The 21,628-nt window shown below is 39.3% G+C and overlaps 1 protein-coding gene and 2 pseudogenes across 9 annotated transcripts in view; 2 read left to right on the top strand and 1 right to left on the bottom strand.

The window, feature by feature from the left end:
• The window catches only part of Herc1 (HECT and RLD domain containing E3 ubiquitin protein ligase family member 1), a 199,422-nt gene extending 188,185 nt beyond the window's left edge, over positions 1 to 11,237 (bottom strand). For 4 of the 9 annotated variants that reach the window (XM_029556081.1, XM_029556086.1, XM_029556087.1 and 1 more), the window contains exon 1: positions 11,054 to 11,203. The gene's annotated coding sequence lies outside the window, so the exon portion shown is untranslated. Of the gene's footprint in view, positions 1 to 11,053 lie in introns of all 9 variants that reach the window. The other 5 variants (XM_029556090.1, XM_029556083.1, XM_029556082.1 and 2 more) reach the window with 5 other exon arrangements.
• Positions 11,238 to 13,209: 1,972 nt separating this feature from the next.
• LOC115067672 lies at positions 13,210 to 13,311 on the top strand (annotated as a pseudogene).
• A 314-nt stretch (positions 13,312 to 13,625) lies between these two features.
• On the top strand, positions 13,626 to 14,422 carry LOC103750087 (annotated as a pseudogene).
• Positions 14,423 to 21,628: the final 7,206 nt, after the last annotated feature.

Here is a 21,628-nt window from a genome sequence, read left to right as displayed (position 1 = left end):
GCCTGTGCTCCAGCCCCTGCCTCCAGGTTCCTGCCCTGAGTTCCTACCTTGGGCTCCCTGATGAACTGTGACCCGGGAAATGTAAGCTACATAAACCCTTTCCTCCCCAAGTTGGTACTGGTCAGAGTGTTTTGTCACAGCAATGAAGAACAAACTAGGACACTAAGCATACTTGGAAACCATAAAAAATATATCAGGTAATAAAACACATTCTTTTAGCTGAAAATCAGAATGCTATATAAAAGTATTGTTTCTGATTCTATGAAGATTCAAAATCCATTAAACAAAGTCTTTCTAAGAGCATTTCCACTACAATACTCCCCTCAACCTTACAAACTGAAAATGGGTTCTAAGCTAGGCATTCTCTAGTTGCCCCCAACCTCTCCAAATCAAACCTATTCTCTACCCTTCCACACTCTGCTTTTGTTCTTTTAGCCTATATAAACTCCCTTCTCACTTCCAGTTACATTAGACCAAAGAGAGGCAGTGGTGAGGTTGGAGGGTAAGATGAGAAAGAAATTAGTGTCTTTCTCTGGCTTGCTTCCCACCTCATGGAACCTGTTTCTCTAAGACTACAGGTCCTAACCAATACACTGGCTTCTGCTGCTCCAGCTCTTGTCAAACTCTAGGGTCTTCTTCCTTCTTCAAGCTTAAAAGTATTAATGTCTCCTCAACTGTGCTGGGCTTTGGGAACTTCACAATCCCTTAACCCTAACTCAAACTCAATAACTAGTCCATTTATTTCCTGCCAGATTATAGGATAAAGTTCTCTGCTAAAACCTCTCCCTCTGCTTAGGATCATAATCAGATGTGTCTTCTACAATCTATCAAATATTACCATCCCATGTTCCTTAGCCATCTCTGCTCTAGTCAGGCAGGCATTCCTACCAATTCCTATTATCACTCAGTTAAGATGTATTCCCTCCTCATCTCACGTGTTTGCTCCTGCTTCTGCACTTCTGGCTTGGCTCATGTTCTTGCATGAGCAATCCTTTCTTTCTAACCTAGTAAGTCCTGTATTTCCTTCAGGTTTAATGATTCAGATTCTTCCTATCTCTCTTCCCAATTAAATCTGTTCTAATAACCTTAACACTCAATCATTTTTCTCATCTTGAAATTGCCATGTCTTTTACACGGAACCACGTTGAAAACCATAAAAACAAAAGTCAGGTATTACCTTCTATGCTCTCTACTTGTTAACCATGAAATTATAAAGTCAAGTAATAAGAGCTATTTTAAGTTCCTTCTTTTGTGTTCCTTCATAGAAGTTACCATAACTCTGTGACTGTGTAGCCCTCTTGGTGAAGTAGGCAGCCCACCAATCTCATAATCTGAACTACAGTAACAGTTTTTGCATTGCTTTTAATTTAATCATCGTACAGAAGAAAGCAGAATTAGAATAGTCTAAGTTAAAATGGAATCAAACGAGACCTATGAAATACATCTAACCCCTGTTGACAAAAACTCAAGTCATAGCAAAAATGTATTACAATGTTATAATTAGCTATTTAAAAAAAATAGTGTTTGGGGGGCTGGAGAGATGGCTCAGCGGTTAAGAGCACTGACTGCTCTTACAGAGGACCTGGGTTTGATTCCCAGCACCCACATGGCGGCTAGGAACCGTCCTTAACTCCAGTTCCGCGGGAATCTGAAGCCCTCTTCTGACCTCCGAGGCACTGCACGACACGGGTGCACTCACATACATGTAGGCAATACACTCATACATATAAAATAATAAATAAAATATTTTTAAAAATTGCTGTTTGGGTCTGTGAGATGGCTCAGCAAATCATCTGACCACCTGAGTTAGATCCCTAGGTCTTTCACATGGTGGAATAAGAGAGCAAACTGTCACAAGCTGTACCCTGACCTTCATACAAATGCCCTAGCACACGTTTCCTGTCTTCCCCACAAATACACATGCACACGTGTTTGTACATACACAAAAAAAATTTTTTAATTGCTATTTTTAATAATTCTGCTTTCAATGTAATAATTCCAAACAATAGTTGGCTATCAAACGTAGTTTTCTAGACTATCAATCTCTATGTTTGGGGGGAGTTTTGTTTTTCATTTAATTCATTTTTGGTTGAACAAACTGATTCTGGGAGTGGACTACAACTACTGGGCTACAGAATAGTAACTGTCAATGCAGAAGTAAAGAAAGAATTTTTTAAAACAAAAGAGTAAATGAACCACATCAAGTTCAACAATCTGTTATTCAAGCAGGTACAATTAATGCAGAATACAAACAAAATGTCAGTACCTGCCGTTCACCTTAATTTGCAGTTGATCAGTGGCCAGGAACCACATGCTACAACAAAAGTAGATTTTCTAGAACTATGGGTCAGGACCCCATGGAGTCACAATAACTAACTACAGAGATCACCAAAAATCTGGCAACAACGAAGGATTTCTAAACTGCCAATTTTAACCAAAGGTGTTTCTTGCCCACATTTTATCACATGACTTCACTGTAGCCTTGATTCTGAAAACACACATGCACTTTACACTGCAGATGTCATCACTCCACACAACACCAATGAACACTGCCTCAAACACCTTATTTCAGATTCAAGACTACTGTTAAGTTATGAATTGCAGTGTTCTTACAGTACATACAAAGATTCCTGATTTTGCAGAAGCATAATAATTATAGAAAACAGACTTTTAATATTTTCCTAGATGTCATTCCTAAGCCTGTAAGTATAAAATTAGTATATCTTTGGGTTATACAGTATTAGAATATTTGAAAAAAAAATTTTTTGAGACAGGGTCTCCCTGTAGCCCTAGCTGGCCTGGATCTCACTATGTAGACCAGATTAAAGGCCTGCACCACCACACCCAGTCAGAATATTCGATTTTTAAAAACTGCTGCTGGGGGTGGAGAGATGGCTCAGCAGTTAAGAGCACTGCCTGCTCTTGCAGAGGACCCAGGTTTGATTCCCAACACCCAGATGGTGGCTGACAGTTGCCTGTAACTCTAGTTCCAAAGGATCCAACGTCCTCTTCAGATCTCTGTGGGCAGTGCACAACACGGGTACACTTACATATATGCAGGCAATATACTTACACACATAAAATAAAAATAATAAAGTATTTTTGGGCCGAGTATGGTGACACACACCTTTAATCTCAGCACTCAGGAGGCAGAGGCAGGCAGATTGTTGAGTTCAAGGCCAGCCTGGTCTACACAGTGAGTTCCAGGCCAGCTGGGGCTACAGGAAGATCCTGTCTAAACAAGAAAAAAAAATTTTTTTAAATAAAAAATAAAAACTGCTGTTTAAGTTGCTGACCTTTGAGCTTCACACACACAAAAAAAAAAACTGATGAAATTAATTTTGGCTGAGATTAGGACATAATTTCCCACAATTTCTATAATAACCTTAAACATTTTGAACATTTTGTACATGCTTATATGAAGATAAATGCTGAAGAGTTCTGTGTCCTGCAGTATCAATTATTTGGCCAAGATGTATATTCACCTCACCAGTATGGAAATTTTGTCGTTAATAAATAATAAAACTATATGTGTAACAAAAATTGTTTTACAATATATTTCTTTATGATTTATTATCATTAAGTGTTTGATTTGCATTCTACTCCACATACCTATATACCTGGGGGTCACATAAAAATTTCTAAGAAGGCTATTGAGATAGTTCATTGAGTAAAGGCATTTGCCAACAAGCCTGACAACCTGAGCTGGATCTCCAGAATCCACATTGTGGAAAGAGAGAACTGACTCCCACAAGTTGTTCTCTAATCTCCACATGTGGCACCACAGCGCATATGCCCAAACACATATACAGAAAATAAAAATAAATGTAAAAAAAATTAAAAATAAAATAAAATTTCAAAAATTTCTCAGAAGAGGTCATAAGTGATAAAAGTTTCACGTCTGTTTAAGAAGAGAAGCCAATGATGATCCTTATAGCACTTGTCTGTAGAAAAATATGAAACTTGGTTAGATTATGATGATATTAAAAATTTGCTGTAAAGCTAGGGATGTAGGTCAGTGGTAATGTTTATAAGACCATGGCTCAATCCTCAGCATCACACACACAGAAACAACTTGCTTTATTTTTAGAAAGATTATATACCTATCACAAAGGACATGACACTTTTTAGAGATCAATACTAAAATATTAAAGTACAAATTACATGTATCTGTAATTATAAACAATCCAGGGCTGGGCATGGTGGTTCTTATCTTTAATACCAGCACTCGGGCTGGCAGATCTCTAAGAGTTCAAAGCTGGCCTGGTCTACATACCAAGTTCCAGGCCAGCTAGCCAGTACTACATGCTGAAACCCTGTCTCAATTACTCAACAAATTAATCAATCAATCAATAAAACAATCCAGAGATTGAGGGCAAGACAGAATCAGATCATTTTTTTTTTACATTTTTTAGTTCCTTTGATCATTTTTTTTTACATTTTATTTATTTTTTATTTTATATGACCTCCAGTGCATGGAGGTCAGAGTACAATGTGGGAGTCAGTTTTCTCCTTACACAATGTGGATTATAGGTATTGAGCTCAGTTTGGTTGCCTTTACTTGCTGAGCCATCTTGCTAGACCAAGCTGGCTTCGAGCTCATTATCTTCCTGCTTCTGTCTCACAAAGTCTGGCTTGAGTAGATAATTCTTGAATTAGCACATGGGAGTTCTCTATTCCATTCTGCCAGCTTTTATATAACTATATGTGTAAAACAAATTTTTTCTTTTTTGGTCTTTTTGAGACAGAGTCTCCCTGTAGCCCCAAATTGCCTGGAACTCACTATGTAGACCAGGCTGGCCTTGAACTCAAAGAGAACCCCCTGCCTCTGCCTCCTGAGTGTTGGGATTAAAGGCATGCACCACCAAGCCCAGCTTTGTGTCAAATATTTTTTAAAAAGGAAAAAAGCTGCCTAGGAATTGAATGATCTGTCTAGGACTGAATATAATCGTTATACATTCCTGTAACAGATAAATTCATAGTCAAGACATAAGTGACTTTTAGATCAAATTATACTAAGATTAAATTGTAGTTATTAAGTACTATAAGAAATCATTTGGAGCTGGAGCGATAACTCAGCGGTTAAGAACACTGTTCTTGCAGAAGACCCAGGTTCGAATCCCAGCACCCACATGGCAGCTAACAACTGTCCATAACTCTAGTCCCAGGGGATCTGACAGCTTCTTCTGACCTCCATGGGCTTTGCATGGCATGGGTGCACTTACCGACAGTGCAGGTAATACACACATACACATAAAATAAAAATAATAAATAAAAATTTTTTAAAAAAGAAATCATTTGACGAGGTAGGGGTATAGCACAGTGGTAGAACAATTGCCTAGCAAGTCCAAATGGTTACACCATCTCACTATAGCTTTACCTTGGAAGCTACTAGACTGCCCAACTTCTATACTAATTCGTGACATAATCAAAACTACCTCAATATTATTAAAACCTAACTATTAGAAATTTTAATTAAAATATTTGTTTCAAAGATAACAGTAATTTTACTGTTTCACAAACCAAAACTAACAAAAACTGCTGGGTATGAGGCTGGGCATGGTGGTACACACCTTTAATCCCAGCACTCTGGAGGCAGAGGCAGGTGGATCTCTGTGAGCTGGAGGCCAGACTGGTCTACATAGGGAGTTCCAGGCCAATTGGGGCTACAGGGAGACACTGTCTCCGAAAGACCAAAAAAAAAAAAAAAAAAATCCTTGTATAATTGCATGGATGACACGTGTCTATAATCCCAGCACTCTGGAGGTTAAGGCAGGAAGATAATAAGTTGAAGCCCAGCCTGAGCTACTAGTGAGACCCTATCAATAATAATAATAAGCCATAACAATAATTAGTTAAAAATCAACCAATACTGGGAGCAATTAAAATAGAAAACAACTAACAATGAACTTAACTTCACTGCACATAAGTAACAGCCACACTAAAGGAAGCAGGGAAGAAAAAAGCTAACCTAAATTGCTAAGGCTAACGATAAAAACTATTCACAAGTACTGGATTAGCAAACTACCCAATGTATACTCCAAAAGGGATCAAATATATGTTAATACTACAATGAGATGCAGGTTTCTGTCACAGGAGTTATAAATAATGAGGGAAGATTATGGATTGAAGAAGGTATGGATATGAACTCATTGTCTTTGATACTTTGTATTTGATATCCTTCATTACTGAAATACTTTGGGGGGACTGGTTCTAGGATCTCCCTTCCCTGGCAGATACCAAAATCTACCTTTCTCTAGTCCCCCATGCTTCACTTCTCTAAACTGTGTGACGCAACCCCATATGGGCTCATGTAACTAAATATAGGAAAGGCAAAAAAATTAGCAAGAATAAAAGGTTTCTGGGCACACAATATCTAAAAATTAATTCAAAATCAAACATAATGAATCCTAGGTGTCTCTAGCAGCACCTGCCTATGCTGCATCCATGAATTGGCTGCAGCCTCAGTTATCATACCCACCATATCTAATATACAGATTATTTCTAAAACCTAATGTAATGCAAATAATTGTTATGCTAGGGCTGGTGAAATGGCTCAGCAGGTAAAGGTGCTTGCCAGCATGTGTGTGTATACACACACACACACACATACACACACTTCCTAACTCTGATATCTAAAGACACCAGAGTGACAACACCAAAAAACACACCAAGTAAGTATCTAAATCCTGACTTTAAATACTATTTTCCAATAAAAGGTACCATAGTTCCTTGGAGAAGAAGTTGACTACGGGACTGGGGTGGGGAAGAACATAAGATGAGCATATATAACTGGCACAAGAATATAAGAAATTGCTCTTTTTGTATTATTAACTTTTTAGTTTAGCATAAAAAGTAGTGATACTCATTATAACAATACCATACATATGTCATATTCCATTGTCATTCATTGCCCTCTCCCACAGGATTTTCTTGAGACAGGGAGAAGGCCAAACTTAAAGAGCTTCCCATGACCAAAGCCAGAACAATACTAGCAAAAATATACAGTAGTATTGGATGATAGCCTATAAGATAAAATAAATACCCATGTCACCATACTTATATAAAGCAACAGAATAAACAAATGAAGGAAAAGGAAACACTCTCTCTTACAAATTAAGTCCAATTCACATATATATGTGTGTGCATCTGTGTGTGTGTGTGTGTATACACACACACATATATACAAGAATGGGGGAGGGGCTAGAGAGATGGCTCAGTGGTTACAACACTGGCTGTTCTTACAGAAGACCCAGGTTCAAATCCCAAGCACCCATATAGCAGCTAACAACTGTCTGTAACTCCAGTTCCAGGGGATCTGACGCCCTCTTCTGTCCTCTGCAGGCATTGCAGAGTGCACTTACATACATCCAGACAATACATGCATACTCATAAAATAATAATAAAATATTTTTTAAAAAAAGAATGGAAGGAACACAAAATCACCATTACATAAACATCATGGTTAAAACTTGCAGACAATGGATTCAATGGTTAACAGCATGCACTGCTCTTGCTAAGGACTCAAGTACAATTCCAGCACCCATATCATGCGGCTCATAATCACCTATAACTTCAGTTCCAAAAGATCTTAACCCTCTGGCCTCTGGACAAACACACACACACACGCACGCACGCACGCACGCATGCACGCACGTGCACACACACACGAAAAAATAAGATAAACCTTGTGGCTGGAGAAACGGCTCAGTAATTAAGAGCAATGGCTGCTCTTACAGGGGACCTGGACGTGGTTCCCAGCACCACACAGAGTCTAACAACTGTCCATAACTCCAGTTCAAGGGGATACGATGTCCTCTTCTGAACTCTGCAGGCATTGCATGCATGTGGTACAGATAAAATACTCATATACATAAAATAAAACTAAATAATAGTAACAAAAATAAAACTTTTTTGAAAATACAGAAAAAGCTTGCAGACAAGATCCATCAATGTATATGTTAATATGTCCCAAAGATATATATTAATATATCAATTACAAAGGGAAGAACAGTAACCTCACTGTATATAATCCAGCAGAGGACACCTTAACAAAATGTTCAAGGTTAAAATATTGTTAGCAATCAGATACATCAACACCATGAGCCCCCTGATAAGATGCACTAAGGAAGAGTATCACTGCTGAAGTTTTCTTGTCAAAGCATGCATAACTTCAATCTAATAATGAGAAAAACATCAAATAAGCCAAAAATGAGGGGAAAAAAATATATTAAATAACTGAACAGTACTCAAAAAGTCATGAAAAACTAAGAAATGACCAGAGACTAGAGGAGACTAAGACATAATGAAACGAAATATGAGATCCTTAGTAGATCTTGGAATAAGAAAAAAAAGTGTTAAGAAAAAAAAAATCAGTGAAATTCATTTGAAAAAAATCTATAAATCAATCCTAATTTCCTAGTTTCAATAACTGGCCTATAGTTACATAAGTTACTGACATTAAGGAATGTCAACTGGAGGGTATGTAGGAACTCCCTCTGTACAACTTTTCTGTTAAAAAAAAAGTTTTACAACTTTTCTGTAAAGTTTGTTTTAATTAAAAATAAACCAGGCATGATGGTATATACCTGTGTTTTCAATACTTGGGAGAAGGGGGAGGATCTGGAGCTCAAGGACAGTCTCAGCCAGAGTTCAAGGCCAGCGTAGGCTACGTAAGATCCTGTCTCAAAAAAATTAAATTACAAATAAATAAAACCTATCAATCGGTCACCTGATTCAACTATCATATTTACTTGCTGATGGCTCTCCTCTGGAATTTAATACTCCAATTAATTTACAGGTAAACAGGTAAAAGGAGAACTAAAATAATAACGAGATAGGGTATCTAATAAGTACCTATTTTGTGCTCCCTTACTTTAGTATTAAAAAAAAAAAACTAAGAAGTTACTTTGCAAATTCCTTTTTAAATGACCCAGCTGATATTTTCTGTTCAAACCATGATAATCTTTAGAATGTGTCCATAACAACCTGTTTCATGTATTTATTAAGGCAAAGTTTTATACAGAATAAAAAATTCTCTTCAATGAAGTTTGTTGTTTTAATGGTCGTCCACCTACAAAATTCCAAAGGTTTGTTTTCTTTTTGTTTTGTTTGAGACAGGATCTCTCATGAAGCCAAGGCTAGCTTGGGGTCTGGATCAGTCTGCTTCCACCTTAAGTTCAAGTTTTGTTTCACAAGTTTGCTTTTACCTAACAATCCCAATCTCCCCAGTCACAATCCTTCTCCCAAACTATAACATCATTGTTATTAAATTCTAAAAATCTGAACTATGAAAATCAGCCGACCATTGGATCTGGTCTTTCTGCTTGAAACAGGAAGTCTGTCTCACTACTCATTACGCATGTCTCCTACAGACCAATCCTGCCCAATCAACAATACATTTCTCTGAAATTCCTTTAAATAAAATGGGATTTTAATAAGCAGATGAAGTGATGCATTTACATTTGATGCCTCCTCCACAGTCTACTAGCATGATAGGACTGGGAATGGAATACATGACTAGCAAATTAATGGACCAGTGTCACATGTAAATAGCAAGACTGGAAATTTAGGGAGCAAAGTGGTTAAGAACCTTAGGGAAAGCAAAATTCATAAAAGTTTCAAATCACAGAAGGCCTTAAATAGTTCACTTAATCCATCCCAACGACAACCAACAATCTATCCTATTTTTAAAAGTCTCCAGATTTCCAACCTCCCTAGATTATCTCTTCCTGCCATATATTCCTGTCATGTGATTCAGGGTAAATTTTATAACTGACTATTCTTTGCCCTATCAAATACTGTCTTTTTCAAATACCATGACAATATATTTTAGCTCACTTCTAAGGCATACAAATGTACAGGCACAGAGTACACACGTGCCTAACATTTATGCATAATACAGCACCCTAGGACATTCACTTTTGGTTATATGGAAACATAATCAAAGGTACATCTCACAAATTTAAAAAACTTTGAAACCTAAATAGGTTTCTTCTCATCGTAATTAATAACCATTTTCTTTGCTTTTCACAAACACTGCCTGTATATAGAGGACCCATCACAAACAACAATAAAAATATTCATGTACTAGATCCAAAAAAGAGAAATTTTAACGTTTTATTTTTAAAACCATTTGAGCAACAATCATTTTGGAAAAAGACCCATGGAAGATGGTGATGGCGGGCAGAGTACAGCCAGTGATAATGAACAAATAACCAGGTTTAATCAAGCAGGCCAAAGAATGACTCAAATAAAATGAATCACTTTAGGAGCATACATAAAATAAGGAAGTCCCGTGCAAGGACAAGTCAAGTACTATTTGAAAAAACCTTATCTTCAAAGTATCACAGACATTTAAAAAAAAACACAAAAAAATAACGCAAATTCCGTCCCTGTGCTCCGCAGTTCCCTATATTTTGTCTTTACATAACCTCCAGGAAGAGGCAGATACCAGGTTTCAGTCCCGTGTCTCCCTGGAACCTGCGACCCATCACTATGCTCCCTGGGTCAGTTCCTGTCATCATCACCATTCACCTCTCACCCTGGAGACGACACAATACCGCCTTGTCTCCGCTCTTGGTAGCCAAGACTTTATAAATTACTTTATCAGGCGAGATATTTGCGAAAAGGTTTACCGAAATGATGAGCAGCCCCCACCCACAGACAGAAGCGAGTAGGAAGACTCTCAGTCCCAACCTCCACTCCTCCAAGCCGGCCAGCTACAGGAGAGAGGGGAGTCGCAGCTCTCCCCCCCCAAAATGAGAGGCGAGAGCCTAGCTCCCGGCTTCTCAGCCGATAAAGGGGAGAAGGTCACAGACGCGACCCCTCAGGGGCGGAAGACGTGGCCTGAAAGTCGCTTCAGGGGCGGGTCCCTTGGTTCTCGGGAGGGTGGCTCGCTTTCTGAGCGACTTCCAAGAAACCGGGGTGGCGGGAAGCCTCGGGATCCCCTCAGGCCTCCGCCCGCTGCCCACTGGGACCCAGGCAACGTCTCTCCGCGGACCGCCAGGGAACGGCCCCTTTCGGCCTGGCCACAGCAGCCGACCACACGCACCGGAGGCCGAGAGAAAAGGCGTTACCGTACACGGGTCGGGAGCTGGAGGCAATGGAGTGCGGCTCCAGCGCCTGGCACCCGGCTCGCCAGCCAGCGGCTGCGGTAGCCGCGTCCTTTATTTTTTGCTGCAGCAGCGGCGACTTGTCAAAGGGAGAGACGTAGTAGGCGGTGGCAGCGACGGCGGGCAAGTCTCGCGGGATTTGGGATGAAGTCTCGCGAGATCTGGAATGCTTGCCCCGCCTACTCCAGGCTTCCCGAGGGAGGCGGGCAGTCGGAAGGGGACCGGATCCCTGGGACTGAGGGGCTTTTAAAAAGATGGAGGCTTAGGGGACGGGATACCCCTGAGCGGGTTTTGTGGACACCCTGCTGCCACGCATCGGTCACTTTTGAGCCCTCGCAGAGTCTGGTCTACCCAGAAAATACCAACAACACAAGCTTTTCTTCTAGTCGGGATGAATAATCCACTGTCGAAAAGTCCGAGTGCTGCTGGGCTTCGAGCCAGAGGGAACGCTTAGAAAAGCTGGGATGAGGCCTAGCCACACCCCTTGTCTGAGTTGCACGCTCTGTACGCTACCTATTTATCTCCGATCACAGTTGGCCCTTGAGAACCCTCCAGTTTACTTTGCTGAGGAACACAGAAGTGGATTGACCATTGGCTAGTGTACATCGTATAGCCATGACTCAGACTTACATACGATGATGTCCTGTGAGGAAGATGCTGTCTGACTTAATCGTCATCATTGTATCACGACGCCTAGCATAGATGTAGCTGATCAAAGTCTTGAATACTTCTAACTCCCGACCTCACATTCCTAGCTACCTTCATGGAGTCTCCCATCAAAGTGCTTTGCTTAACATCAATGTATGTGTAACTGGTGAGGATATGGAGGAACTGGAGGAATGGAGCTGATATCTGTCTCAAAAGCATAGGAGAAATATACAATTATACACAAGCCATGTGTGTGTCCCTGTGACACATATACACACACACATCTATATATGGTATATATGATACATATGGTATCTATATAATATATAAATATATGGTATAAGCAGAAAACAACACATACCCCTCTGTTCAATTGGATATATATGTGTCATGTGAGACAGTTTAGCCCAAGAATTTAAAGCCAGAATTCTGGAATCCCACTTAACCAAGTGTGTGACCTTAGGCAAGTTGCTTGACCTCTCTGAATCTCTGTTCCTTATCTGTGAATTTATACCATTAGTTCTTATCACAGGATCCCACTTAGGAGTAAAATATATAGAAAAAGTTTCTAGTATATGTGAAGTAATCATTAAGTGGAAGTTCTAATGTATATGTAACCTAAGTTTCTGTGTATAAAATGTGTATTCTGGTGAATTAGATATGAGGGTGCACACATCTATGGAGTGACATCATTGTTAATGTTTTTTATGATCTCAGTGTTGTATGTGAAGTTGACTCAAGTCTAAAAAACTTGTCATGCCCCCCCTGGGGGGGGGGCAGTGGCTAGAGTGAACCTAAGGCCTCATGAGTTCTAAATACCTGTTCTACCACTGTGCTATTATCCATCCCCCAAGCTCCTTCATTTTAACCTCCTGATGACATAGTCATCTATGCCACTCACAAACATCCATACATTCATTGTCCTTGACTATATGAGACTATAGTGCTTTGCCTATTCTTTTAAGAAAATAACTCTGCCAAGATGTGGTGGCATGCACCTGAAATCCTAGCACAGGGGGGACTGAGGTAGATCATCTAAAATCCTAAGCAAGTCTGGGCTACATAGGAAGACCTGTTTGGGGGGGAGGGGTGATAGCCACTATATACTAAATCAAGAACTCTGCAGAATAGTTAAGGGCAAGGGAGATGGCTCAGTTACTAAAGCGTCTCAAAAAACATGATGGAAAGCAAATGAGAACACCTGATCTTGACCTCTGGCTCATAACATGTGCACCTACTCTTGCACACTCCCAAGGATATACCCACATACAAGGCCAATTTAGAAATTCCCTCCTGGGCCGGGTGTGGTGTCACCCACCTTTAGTTCTAGCACTCAGGAGGCAGAAAGGCAGGCAGATCTCTGTGAGTTCCAGGCCAGATACTGCTTCAGGTAGGCCCTGTCTCAAAAGGATGAGAAAAAAAAAAAGAAATTCCCTCCTGAAACACCTTGTGTGTTTGTACAAAGGCATGAAAAATAAAAATAAATCCTCCTTTGCAACCCAGAACACATTATTCAGTATGAATTTTGATACATACAAGAAGAAATATAATTTTTAAAAAAGAAATTCCCTCCTGGAGCTAGAGAGATGACTTCAGTGGTTAAGAGCACTTACTGCTCTTCTAGAGAACCTGGGTTCCAGTCCAGTACCCACATAACAGCTCACAGCTGTCTGTAATTCTAGTTCCAGGGGGCTGTGATACCTTCTTCTTGTCTTTACTGGGTACTGAATGCATGTAATACACATACAGACAAACAGGCACACACAGATACACATAAGAAAATAAAAATAAGACACACAGGGCCCTGATAGATTACAAGACCATGGTGAAAGACACTCCCTCTTTGCCACATTTATTGTGAGAATGAAGACCATTCTCAGCAACCAGACTATCAACATCACTCTGAAGGGATGCACAATTATTGTGAAGGGCCCCAGAAGAACCCTCCAAAGCTACCTGAATCATGTCAATATAGAGCTCAGTGTTCTTGGAAAGAAAAAGAGGCTCTGGGTTGACAAATGTTGGGGAAATAGAAAGGAACTGACTACTGTACAATCTGTAATCATCTGCAGAATATTATCAAGGGTATTACACTGGGATTCCATAACAAGAAGAGCTCTGTGGATGTTCACCTCCTTATCAGTGTCATTTTTCAGGATAATGAGTCTCTAGGTGAAATCTAAAATTTATTGGGTTAAAAATACATCCACAGGGGCCTGGAGAGATGGCTCAGTGGTTAAGAACACTTGTTCTTGCAGAGACCTGTGTTCAAATCCCAGGACCCACATGGCAGCTAACAACTGTCGGTAACTCCAGTCCCAGGGGATCTGGCAGCCTCTTCTGACCTCTGCAGGCATTGCATGACATGGGTGCACTTACCTACACACAGGCAATACATGCATACACATAAAATAAAAATAGTAAATAAAAACTTTAAAAAAAAATACATCCACGGGGGTTCAAATGAGGACTAGCATTGCTTCCTCTGTTTCTCAAGCCCAGAAAAATGAATTAATCTTTGAAAAGAATGATATTAAATTTTTTCAAATTCAGTGGCTTTGATTCAGCAAGCCACAAGAGTTAAAAACAAAGATATCAGAAAATTTGGGGATGGTGTCTATGTTTCTGAAAAAGGAAGAGTGCAGCAGGCTGGTGAGTAAGAGCTAAGTTATCTAGTTCCAGAAACAAGACTCTGGATCATAAAAATGATTTGGGATTTGGGGGAACAAAATAAAAGACTTCTATTGATAAAAAATAAATTAATAAAATAATAAAATCATTAAAAAAAAGAAATTCCCTCCTTTGCTTCAACCCTCAGTCCTATATGCAAAGAAGAACTAAATACAATTGAGTCCAACTGTATACAATTATTAATGTCAGCAAGGAAACTCTTAACTACTTTCTACCCTCTCTTGGACCACATCACCCTTTCCCCCCAGACACTTGACATCTAATGAAGCCTAACTCTACTACTTCATTTCTTACAGGAAAACGCTCATACATAAAAATAAAAAAAATTTTAAAGAGTATTGTGAAAGCCAAAAAACAAGGTGTAGTAGCAAATGGATATAATCCCAGAAGTCTAGAGGTGGAGGCAGTAAGAGCTCTAGTTCAAGGCCAACTTGAGCTAGGCCTAAAGCACATAAATGTGAGACATTATCATTCCTTCACTTTACACATCTTGGGTGAATGACTCTTATCAGCCAGGCATTGTACAAGGTACTGAGTATATATATACTATTGAACAAGTTTTCATACCTTCCCTCAAAGAGCTTATGATCTAATGAAGGAAATACAGAAAAAGGAAATACATCATTGTAATACCATGTAAGGTAAGTACAAATAAGAAGGGTATGGGGGAGGAACCCAATGAAAGGGTAAACAAAGAGCTGAAACATTTAAGAGAAGGAAACACATATGTTGAGGATGAAGCCTATTTCATGAAGGATGATTTGTAAATCAGCTCCAAAATAATTTCAACAAATTGTTCTGTGGTGGGTTGTAAATTCTGCTTTGTTCTAATAAAACTCACTTCTCTTAAACCATTAGAAAAGCGTCTTTGATGTGGAGTCATTATATACACCCATTAGTTTTGAAGAAAGATGAGATTAATGGAGGGGAAAAATCAGTATCATAATTAGAAACATTTTCTTATAGTTTATGTTTAAACTCCAGAAAAAGAGCATGCATTCCACATCACATGATAGGTCTCCTTGGCCAGTCTTTATAATCCACATAAATATTTTCAGATCATAACCCAACAAACATTTTTAAAACATGATAGCAGTATCTAAATTTTTTGTGTATGGTTTACTTATACTTAAAGACAACTTTGGTTATTTTTTGTTTTTGTTTTTTAGTTCTTTATTTTTTAATTGAATTTTTGTGATTTTCATACAATATAACTTAGTATGAAATATAGTATTTAGGTACCCTCCCCTATCCACACCTCCCCTTACCTTCAGTGTGGGTCCATCCACTAGAGCCTGGTTAACCTACCAAGAGTCCCAACCTTGAAAGAGAATGACTCTCCCACTCCCAGCAATCGTTGGTTGCCAAAATTTTGGGTTGTGTTTCTTACCCACTTCCCCATGTCTATGCTGGGATTTTGTCTGTTTTGAGATTTTCATGGGACTTGTTTTGTTTTTTTGAGACAATTTCACCAGGTAGCCCAGACTGGTCTCAAATTTATAATCCTATCTCAGCTTCCTTGGTACTGAAATTACAGGTTGGTTTTATTACTTATTCATTTGTTTCTGCAGTGCTTGGGATTGAAACCAGGGCCTTATGAAGCACTCTACAACTAAGCTCTATCCTCAGCCCAAGATAGCTATTAACATTTGAGTTGTAATGCTGTTTCCCCACAGAGAAACTCTTAAGATTATTGTCCTAGTTTGTTTCTCCATTGCTGTGACAAAACACTCTGACCAATACCAACTTGGGGAGGAAAGGGTTTATTCAGCTTACAACTCCCAGGTCGCAGTTCATCAGGGAGCCCAAGGTAGGAACTCAGGGCAGGAACCTGGAAGCAGGAGCTGGAGCATAGGCCATGGAGGAACTCTGCTTACTGGCTTGCTCCCTTGGCCCCTGCTCAGCCTGCTTTCTTATGTAACACAGGCCCACCTGCCCAGGGATGGCACCACCCACAGTGGGCTGGGCCCTCCCACATCACTCATCAAGAAGATGCTCTTCAGACATGGCCACAGGCCAGTCCAATAGAGGCAATTCCCAGATTGAGGCTCCCTCAACCCAGGTGTGTCAAGCTGACACTAAAGCTATCCAGCACAATTATATAATTTCTCACATCTATCAATCATCTACTATCTATAATGTGTTAAGCTAGAACTACAGGCTGTACAAAGTATGCCTATGTCCTTTAGAAGTTCATGAAAAGAAAGCTAAACAGTCAAGAATTATGTCCCACTATCCCTATAATGGAGTCTATCCCTCTGTATTTGTTATTAGTTGTCACTAAGGAGGCTGGGGAAGGAAGATCTGCTTCAGGTTTCAGCAGCCTGGTCTACATAGTCCCAGGCTAGGCCAGTCAGGCTACATAGCAAAATCCTGTCTAAAAAAAATTTTTAAAGCAAAAAGCTAAATTGTAAGTTTAGGTATCCAACTTCTGTTATTGACCTGTCTGTAACAGGTAATTTATTAGGTCTCCTTGAATACATCATCTTTTAAACAGAGTGCATCTATTACAGTTTTCTCTTGGGATAGGTAAAATTTGGAATTGGCCAAACCTATGTACCAATTAAAATTAATTTTAAAAAAGCAGTGGAGCATGCCTGTATTCCCAGCACTTAGGAAATGGAAGCAAGATCATTAGGTGTTCAGGGTTATCCTCAGCTAAATATCAAGTTCAAGGCCATATCAACTCCATATGTAACTTTAGAAACATTTTCACAAAAAATAGCCATCAAGACAAAGCAACACAATACAAACTAAAAAGATGGTGATGAATAACAATATTCCCAGGTCTCAGAAAAGATTTTTGAACAGAGGGAACTTTATTCAGGTGGTAGAGTTAGAGAGGGGAGTTTATGGCTAAATATAAAGAGTTATACATTGTGATAATCATGTACTCTCAAAACACAAATTTCTAAGCCAAAAAAGTTTCCTAGAATTTTTGTTAAATTTGTTTATATTGTTAAATTTATCTATTTATGAGAACACATTCAGTACCTCTTTTCTCACTAACAGGTAATTGATCTGATCTGTCAAAGAGGTTTGAAAGGAAGCAGGGATACAAAAATAGGACCCAAGATGATTGGCAAGCAGTTCTTTTAGAAATAGAATTCCTTCTTGCTGCATGAGTTTCTAGATGAACTCTGTATTCTCAATGAAATATCGTAGATGTCAGAACAACCCACCATCTGAACAGTATTAAAAACTCTATAAATGCCATTCCTTAAGCTTAGAATACAATATTTTTTTTTACTTTTTAGTTAAAAAAATCTTTTGTTATTTTTATTTTATGTGTCTGAATGTATTGCCTGCATGTGTGTAAGTGCACCCGTGTCATGCAGTGCTGGTGGGGGTCAGAAGAGGGTGTCAGATACCCTGGAACTGGAGTTACAGACAGCTGTTAGCTGCCTTGTGGGTGCTGGAAATCAAACCTGGGTCCTCTACAAGAGCAGTCCATGCTCTTAACCACTGAACTATTTCTCCAGCCCCTACTTTTTAATTTTTGAAGGGTTTTATTGTTTGTTTTTTACTTGTTTTGGAACAGGGTCTCAGGTAGCCCAAGATGGCCTTGAACTTGCTATGTAACTGAGTCTGGCTTTGAACTCCTAGCTTCTTGCTTATATCTTCCAAATACTTTAATTATAGAGGTGTACCACCACACATGGCATAAGAGATTTATTTATTTATTTATTTATTTATTCATTTATTTATTTATTTATATTTGAGACAGTCTCACTATGTAGCCCTGGCTAGCCTGGAACTTGCTATGTGCACCAGGCTGGCCTTGAACTCAGAAATCTGCCTGTCTCTGCCTACTGAGCATTGGGATTAAAGGCATGCAACATCACACCCAGCCCACAGGATTTACTATTTTAAAAGCAAGGTCTCCCCTTGTTGTTTTGGCTGGTCTAAACTCATATTGTAATCCATATTGGCCTCAAGCTCTCAATCTTTCTACCTTAGCCTTTTGAGTACAGTGATTATAAACATGGCCACCATACTTGGCAATAATAATTTTTTATTATTATTTTACAATGGTTTTCCAATGGTATTACTTCATCAAAACACAACCAGTAACCCACGTATGGTGATACAGCACTATAATCCCAGCACTTAGAAAGCTAAGAAATGAATATCATGAGTTTGAGCCCAGCCTGAGCTACATAGCAGGACAAGAAAAAAAAAAAGAGTTGAAAATTTAGATCAGTGCTAGAGTGCTTACTGATAAGCACTAGTCCCCAGAACTAGAAGAAAGGACAAAAAAAAATGCCTGGGATAGACACGGGTGAACATTTTCTCACTCTGTATTAGGGAATGGAAAATTGAGGCTGAGGAAAGAAAATGGAACTGCAAGGGAAAAGTGTGGTGACATGAGGGAGGAGGAGGAACTAATATTTATAGAGTGTGCTCCATACCAGACTCTTCAATAGCACATTGAGACACTGACAAGTCTTTGTTATGGAGGTATAGTATATAATTATAACACACATTAGAAAACTCTAGGTACACTAAGAAAGGCATCACTTTTCCTCCTTTTAAAGAACCAGGGAGATTAAAGGAAGGATAGTTGAACTCCAGCAGGTTGGATCAGGGACAGTTAATGAGAAACGGAGTTTTGAAGATTGAGGAGTTAGTCTGGATATGTGAAAATTGGGAACATTCTAGGTACAAGGAATATAAACAAAGATGTTCTTAGGATCAGCAGGCAGTCCAGTTCAGGGGTAGCCCTGTGGTGCTTATGTTATCCAGGACTCTTGGCTAGAAGTGACAGAACCCAAGCAGAACTTATTTATGTAAAAGTGAAGGAGATTTAGTGTCAGCAATCCGAACAAGGGTGAACAGTTGAACAAGAGTACAGCAGTGAACCACAGCTCTTGTAGCTCCAACACAACCAGAACTCTTGTTTCTGTGCTTGCTTTGGCTTTGGTTTCTCTCACACAGATTAGCTTACTTCCTATAGCTGGGACTGTGTCATCCCCATTTTACATCTTACCACTCCAGAAAGGAACTAACACTCTTAATTCAAGTTTCAAAAATCTTGGGAAACAATGCTGTTTGCTCAGGGTTAGATTACTGCTCATCCTTACCTCAATCCCAAAGAGCGCAGGCCACAATGTAGACCATGGGTCTGGAAAGCAAAGTCTTCTGAGGCTATGCTCTGGGAATGCATAAGGACTGAAGAATGTATAAGAAGCCTATCAGTGGCGTGACAAAGCAAGTTATTCCAAAATTGTGGTAGTATTGCTAGATGATTGGGTTAAAATGGAATTGAAAATGTCATCAGACATCATTTTGACTGATTAATGCTTTAATCAATTAATTATTGTCATTTCAATCAAAATATTGTGGAACAAAGTGAATCTCTCATGTAAGCTAAAGAACAATGATACCTCAAATCCTACTTCAGTCTTCTAGCTTGGTGACTTTAGGCAAATAACTCAACCTAACCTCTACTTCCTGTGTCCTTCTAAAAAATAGTAACAATGACCCCTAATATATTTTATTGATGTTCTAAGCCCCCTTTCCCTTCCATTTCCTCTCCCTTCTCTTTTCTCTCCTTCTTTTCCTCCTTCTCCCTTTTCTTTTTCTTTTTTTTTTCTGTCTTTTTGTCTTTTTGAGACAGGGTCTCCCTGTAGTCCCAGCTGGTCTGAACTCACTGTGTAGATCAGGTTGGACTTGTAGACTATGTAGATTCACCCACCTCTACTGGGATTAAAGGCATCCCACCACGCTGGGCCCCTCCCCCTGTTGAACCCAACCCATGGCTACTTGTATGTCTGAGCTATATCCCCATCCCTCTTAAACATTTTTCAAACATTTCATTTAACCATCAAAATAAACATAAATTTAGATAATCCTTACTCACAGGGTTATTGTAAAAAACTAAAGAACCCATGTAGGGTGTATAGCCCAATTGCCTAGCTCACAGCCAACACGCAATAGATAATTGTTTTTAATTATCTATTACCTGGAAAAGGAAATGCTTTGCCTTTGGTACTAGAAACTTTAGGAAAGCAAAGACAACACCAAGGGGAAGGGAAGAACCTACAACTCTGCATCTCTAACATAGAAAGGGTGGTTGGGTGCAATTTAGAAGTTACTAAAATAAGCCAATAAGAGAAATAGTACAAAATAAGTGAAAAGTGGGAAATTGGGAAATGTGATTGTGGAATGCTGAATGAAAGATGTCTTATGATTTTGATATGAAATTACCGCTAAAAAGGCTCATATGGGGCTAAAGCGATAGTCAGTGGTTATAAAAGTACTAGCTGCTCTTGAAAAAGACCCAGGTTTAGTTCCCAGCACCCACATGGCAGCTAACAACTGTCTGTAACTCCAGTTCCAGGGGAATCCAACACCCTCTTCTGACCTCCACAGGCATTGCACAACACAGGTGCATTACATACATGTAGGCCATATAATAAAATAAAAATAATAAATAAAATATTTTTAAAAGGCTCATATGCAGAAGGCTTAGACCCCAGCTGGAATATCCAATTAACTGAGAAGTGATTGTATTATGAGGCCTCTGACTTGATCAATAGACTTGATGAATTCATAACATGGCATTATTGGGAAGTGGGGCCCAGTAAGAGGAAGTAGGTTACTGGGGGTGTCCCCTACAAGATTTAACTTGTCTTGTGGCCTCTTCCTCTCTTTGCTTCTTGGATTAACTCTGTTCCTCCAAACCATTCTGCCACAATATTCTGCAACAGTGTGGCCCAGGAACAACAGAGACAGCCAACCTTGAACTGAAACCTCTGAAATGGTGAGTCAAAATAAATTCTTCCTCCCTTAAGTTGTTTTTGTCAGGTATTTTGCCACAGTGATGAAAATGCTAACACACTTGGCTAGGTTTGGGATTCTAGTCTTAGAGGAAAGGACCTTCCATAGACTCTATCTACAAAATTTGTGTAAGGGGCTATCTGAAGTTTCTCTTCTTTTTGACTTGAATGCTGTTAAACAACTGATATTATCCAACCAAGGACAAGAACTAATAGAGACAAAAATCAATGTGCTGGGCTCTGTGCTGGGCTCTGTGCTGGGCTCTGTGCTGAGCCATAACTATTCATCAATATCTTTTATTCCCCCTGCCACCCTACCCTACCTATAAGGTAGATCTTTTCTCTGTGTTACATATATATATATGTGTATATATATATATATATATATACACA

Source organism: Nannospalax galili, unplaced genomic scaffold (genome assembly GCF_000622305.1).
Source record: "Nannospalax galili isolate Female #2095 unplaced genomic scaffold, S.galili_v1.0 scaffold407, whole genome shotgun sequence".
Lineage (NCBI taxonomy): Eukaryota > Metazoa > Chordata > Mammalia > Rodentia > Spalacidae > Nannospalax > Nannospalax galili.
The sequence above is the reverse complement of the archived record's forward strand: the minus strand, read 5'-3'. Positions and strand labels throughout refer to the sequence as shown.